Consider the following 6365-nt stretch of genomic DNA (forward strand, 5'->3'; position numbering starts at 1 on the left):
TTGTTGAAGATATTTACTGGCCCTTTAAGTTGGAGGTCTTCACTCTCTTCTATACGTATTATCCTTAGACTTGGTCTTCTCATTGTGTCCTAGATTTCCTGGATGTTTTGGGTTAGGGTCTTTTTGCTTTTTGCATTTTCTTTGACTGTTCTCTCAATGTTGTTTATGTTATCTTCTGCCCCTGAGATTCTCTCTTCTATCTCTTGTATTCTGTTAGTGATGCTTGCATCTATGTTTCCTGACTTCTTTCCTAAGATTTCTAATTCCAGAGTTGTCTCTTTTTGTGATTTCTTTATTGTTTCGACTTCCATTTTTAGGTCCTGGATGGTTTTGCTCAATTCCTTCACCTGTTTGTTTGTGTTTTCCTGCAATTCCTTAAGGGATTTTTGAGTTTGCTCTTTAAGTGCTTCTACTTGTCTACTTGTGAGCTCCTGTAATTCTTTAAGTTCCTCTATCAGCATTGTGAGATATGATTTTAGATCCAATTCTTGCTTTTCTGGTGTTTTGAGATATCCAGGACTTGCTGCAGTGGGAGTACTAGGTTCTGATGAAGCCAACTAGTCTTGGTTTCTGTTTGTAGGATTTCGTTTGCCTTTCGCCATCTCTTAATTTTTGGTGTTAGATGTTCTCAGTGTCTCTGACTAGAGCTTGTCCTGTCCCTGCTGCCCTGCAAGTCCCCTGAGACTCCTGGGGCCTGTTTTATAGCCTGTCTTAATTCGGGTTTTATTGCTGTGAAGAGACAACACAACTATGGCAACTCTTATAACAGCAAACAATTAATTTGGGGGCTGGCTTACAGTTTCAGAGGTTTAGTCCATTGTTGTCACGGTAGGAAACACAGTGGCATGCAGGGAGACAGGGTGCTAGAGAAGGAGCTGAGAGGTCTACATCTTGATCCCCAGGCAGCAAAAGGAGACTGCATGCCACAGTAGGTGTAGCTTGAGCATAGGAGACTTCAAAGTCTGCCCAAACAGTGACGCCCTTCCTCTAACAAGGCCACACCTACTCCAACAAGGCCATACCTCCTAATAGTGGCCCTCCCTTTGGGCCAAGCATTCAAACACATGAGTTTATGGGGGCCAAACTTATTCAAACTACCACATAATCTTTTCAAGATTTTAGTTTTTCAAAGGTAGGGTACATACACTGCTTATCTTTGTATTACCTGAACTAATTGGCTTTATATTCTATAATGAAATGCTGAGACATAACTTACATAGATATCATAGCTTAGCTGTTAAATGTCCTGAATAGACCATGTGTTGGAATACTTGGTTTGCAGATGGTGGTGTTCTGGTACAGTGTAGAACCTATGGGGTGGGTGGTGTAGCTAGGGGAAGTGGTTTGCTTCAGGGTGGATCTTGAAGGACATGCCTTATTCTGGTTTTGTTCCAAGGTGTCTCTGCTTCCTGATATGCTGAGATCTGAGATGGGGCAGCTGTGGCAAGCTTTTGTTGCCATGGAGAGAGCCACTCCTTCCTCAGTGCCTCCCTTGCTACAATGCACTGAAACCATGAAGCAAAACCAATGCTTCTTCTAGAAGTTGCTTTCTCTCAGGTATTTTGTCAAAGCGAAAATAAAAAGAACAGGCAAAGTAGAGAGAGTTCTCATTTAGCTCATCAGCTTAGATGGCTCAGAGTCCAAGATCAGGAAGGGGGAGGGCACTTGCTTAGTTGGTGGCAAAGGTGTGGATGGTGATGCATCATGACAGGAGTCGTCAGCGAGGCAAACAGTCGCATCTCAAGCAAGAGCATAAGGAAAAAAAGGACGAGTGGGGCCACCTTTGCTTGTTTCAGATCAGTCCTCTTGAAAGAATTAGAGAGGTCATACCAATGCACCCTTCAGTCATGACACACTCTTGAGGACCGCCAACCATGGCACCACTGACCTTGTTGATAGTCAGTCGATTCAGTGATGAATATGTAAGGTGCTAAGTGCAAGTATGTTACTAAGACAGGGTCTAACTTCTTGGGGTGCTTCTGAAATCAGGATGACAAGATATATAAGTATGTGAAGTGGTTCAGAAGTGCCAAGAGTGTGTGCAGGAAATAACTACAGGAGGGTACTGGTTATTTTCCTATGTGAAAGCATTGAAAGGCGGAAAGGATCTTAGGAGCGGAAGAAGATGAAAGAAACCATGGAAAGCCAGTGGCTTGGGAGGTGGTTCGGTTGGTAAATTGCCTGCCATGCAAGTGTGAAGACCTGAGTTCACCTCCTCAGTGCTCATGTAAAGCTTGGGACAGTGATGTGTATCCATAACTGCCCTGCTTGTAGAGGGAGACAAAGACACGTAGATCCCTAGAACTCACTGGCCAGCCAGCCTAGACCAATTGATGAGCTCTAGATTCCATGACACTACATCAAAAAATGCAGTGGAGGGCAATAGGAGGACAGCACCCAATGGCGACCTCTAGCTTCCACACACGTGTGCATGCATACAGATATGCACCAACATGAACATGTACCTACAACACACACAGAGGAAATAAATCACAGGACATAGGAAGGTATCCATAGAGTGGCATGGCACCATCAAGTGATTATAATCGACATAATCAGAGCAATCAAAGTAGGCCTAGGTTTACTGTGTTTCTGCACACACAAGGTCCCTGTCCATTGACTGGTCAGCAAAACCACCCTTTAGCTCTTTGCATTTCACACCTTAATGTAGTTCCTGGGCCAATCCTTCCCATATAACACAAACAAATAGTACTCACTATCATTTAGACTCTATACTGTACAGAACACAGTCTTTCCAGCTTACTGAGGAATTTTGTTTAGCTTTAGCTTGTGTGTGTATGTGTGTGTTTTTTCTGTCCTTCTATCAGCAACTTAAAAACCACCCCACTCAGCTTTTTGCCTAAGATCAAGGGGAAGTCATTAGCACCCAAGGCTTTCTTCTCATGAATTACTGTCTCATTTTAACAATTGTGTCTGTTTATGGAACATGCACTTCAAAGGGCTCTCAGCCATCTCTCATTATAGCAACACAGGGGAGTGAAAATATCTATTAACAACAAATGATTGACTGTCCAAAACCAAGAGTGGGCAGTTGGTTGATCATGCCAGGCAAGGCTGGTGGCTCCTTACATAGTTTTCCATGATGAATTCCTTGGACATATCAATAAAGCCAGGCCAAGGTAGTCATCCTTCAGGAAGGAGACAGACTAGGAGTTGCTTGGGAAGGGAAGTGTTAAGAAGGCATGGAGATAAAGTATTCTGAGTGTTCCAGGATGGATTTAGGAAGAAATGGTCCCAGAGCCTCTTTCATGTTACAGCTCCATCTCCAGAGTCCAAGTGCCCACTGGCCTCTCAGATTTATTAAGGAAGCTGTGTTGGATGTGCTGTGATTGTTAGGCAAAGATAAAAGACTGGAAATTCTGACACAAAAACCCTATAATTTTGTAAGCTCCTTAAAAAATATTTGTATGTTTCATGTGTGTATGTGGTTGCACATGCACATCCTTTATGTTCGAGTGCATACACATGTATAGGAGCCAGAGGTCAACCTTCTATGTCACTCTTCGGGTGCCATCCAACCTGTTTTCTGTCTCTTTTATCCAATGAGCACCAATGTGGCTAGGCTGGCAGGAGGTGGAGCCTAGGCACCTGTAATGCCACCCAGAGCTGGGATAATAAGCAAGCTTTCACACCCTGTTTTTTTATGTGGCTTCTGGGAACAGAATTTGTACAGCAAACACTTTGCCTACTGAGCCATTTCAGCCCTGTCCCCCACCCCCAGGCCCCTGCCCTGGAAACCTTTACACTTTCTAGTCTGTTCTCACATGCACTCATAATTCAGACACATCCAGATTCTCTCTGTGCCTGCCTGTCTCTGACAACAAGGTTGCTTCCCATTCATGTGGCCCTCAGCAGCCTGCTTTATACTGGATGTCACTTTTCCTACGGGCATCTTTCCTTCTCTGGTGGCCCAGGGTACTGCTTCACCATCTACGTGAGGCAGTGTAGCTGTTACCCATTTCTCAGCTCAGTTACCTCACTGATGAAAGCAGTTGCTGTTGTTGTTTCCCCGGTACATGAGGCTGTGTCTGGTGTACAGTATCTCTCCACAGACATTTGCTGCTTGAATGGATGGTGAAGGATGGGTGAACAGAGAGCAGAGCCCTTGTGAGCACTCTCTGTGTCTCTGGTGTCCTGCCTTAAGCCCTGAACAGAATTTAAGCCTGTGTCTTCTCTTTCTTTGTTGGAACTGGTACTGAGAGGAAAGGCCAGGTGTTCTTTCTTTCTTTTTTTCCACTCTTTCCTCTCTCCCTCTCTTATCCTCCCCCTTCTTCCCTCTCCTCTCTTCCTCCCTCCCTTTCTTTCTATTCAGGAACCAATGAGCTACACTAGCTAACCTTGAAAAAATTTGTTGAGACAGGTTGTCATTCTGTGGCACAGGCTGGTCAGGTTCTCACTATGGAGCCCAGGCTGATCTCAAACTCATGGCAATCCTTCTGTCTCAGCTTTCACAGATCTAGGACTATAAGATTTGTTTCTTTATTAGTTGTACCTCGAATCCCTCCCCCAAAGAGCTTAAGGTGAAGCCTTAAAGGAACCAAAGACTCAAAGGCTTGGTTCCCTTTTTATTCATTTTTTCTTTTTTCTCAAACATGACAAACTGCAGATGGTTTTTGGGCCCTCTAGGAAAGCAACTGGGTTGGTTTCTTCTTTCATGAGAAGGCTTTCATGGAGAAAAGGTAGGGGTAGTGTTTGTAGGACGTAACTCAAGCAGTTCCCCAACATGAACAGACATCAGATGACCTGGTGGCATTTAATACTCCATCACAACTGCATCTCTATCTGGACACTCCATTAAAATATAATAATTGTTCCTTTTTAACCCACTTCTAGCATCAGTATGAACTTTCTTTGTGAGTTAAGGGTCATGTTTGGGTTCATGGGATCACAAGGCAGGTCTTCCTGTGCCAAAGTTGGATCCCACCTTAAATCAAAACAGCAGCCCAGACTTCTTTGGTTCACATGCCCTATGCTATTCCATTCCTCCATTTCGCCCTTCCCCCACCCTCTTCCCCTTTATCTCCACCCCAATGAGATCATCCATTTCCCCAAAGACCACTGTGGAAAAGTCATCAAAGGTCACTCACCCTGGGGACACCCTGCTGTGTACGACCAGCTGTGCTGGCCTTAGAGGGGGGCCAGCTCTCGCTATCACTCCTCTGAGGATGTTCTCACCTCTGAGTTTTTCGCATTCCAAGAAGCCCTTTCCAGACTGTTCTCTTTTTTTTTTAAAAGAAAAAAGATTTATTTATTATTAATAGTACACTGTAGCTGTCTTCAGATGCACCAGAAGAGGGCGTCAGATTTCATTACAGGTGGTTGTGAGCCACCATGTGGTTGCTGGGATTTGAACTCATGACCTTCACAAAGAACAGTCGGTGCTCTTCCCCGCTGAGCCATCTCACCAGACTGTTCTCTTACTGATATGGAGGTGGGAGGAATCTCTCCATCTGTGTCTTTTCTATCCTTCGATTTTAAGCCTCATGTATGGGACAGTCTGAAGGTGGGCGACTGGGCTCCATGGTGTTTTGAGCTCTCAGAAATCAAATTTTTTCATTTTCTTTCTTTGTGTGGAAAGGGTGGTGGCGGTGTGTGTATAGGCACACCTGTCTGTGCAGGTGTGAGTAGGCACACCTGTCTGTGCAGGTGTGAGTAGGCACACCTGTCTGTGCAGGTGTGAGTAGGCACACCTGTCTGTGCAGGTGTGAGTAGGCACACCTGTCTGTGCAGGTGTGAGTAGGCACACCTGTCTGTGCAGGTGTGAGTAGGCACACCTGTCTGTGCAGGTGTGAGTAGGCACACCTGTCTGTGCAGGTGTGAGGGTCAGTGGAGATCAAAGGACAACCTTAGTTGCTGCTCCTCTACTCTTCTTGGTTGTTTGAGACAGGGTCTCTCAGTTGGTCTGGAACTCAGCAAGTAGTCTAGACTGGTGAGTCAGTGAGCACTGAGGATCTTTCTAGATCTCTCTCCCCAGCAATGGGGTTACAAACACACATCACAATGCCTGGCCTTTTCTGCATGGGCTCTATAGTATTGAACTTAAATCCTCAAGCCCTAACTGAGCCATTTCCCTAGCCCCAAGTTCTCATTTTCTGTCTTACTGGGGTAGGCCTAGAGATTCCTGACCACTGTCAAGTGGATGTAAATTGACCCTTGACCCTTGACCCTTGCCATTCCTCCTTTCAGCTGAGAGCCACCCTTCCTCAGTACCCATGTGGGGTTCTCTCCCAACTCTGCTGTTACAGGGTGAATTGTGTCCTGAAAATTAAAAACAAGAAAAAAAAACAACTCTAAATCTTTGTAGCTCAGAGTGTGACCTTAGAGGAAAAGGGTCACAGGAGTGG

Source organism: Mastomys coucha, unplaced genomic scaffold, assembly GCF_008632895.1.
Source record: "Mastomys coucha isolate ucsf_1 unplaced genomic scaffold, UCSF_Mcou_1 pScaffold7, whole genome shotgun sequence".
Classification (NCBI taxonomy): domain Eukaryota; kingdom Metazoa; phylum Chordata; class Mammalia; order Rodentia; family Muridae; genus Mastomys; species Mastomys coucha.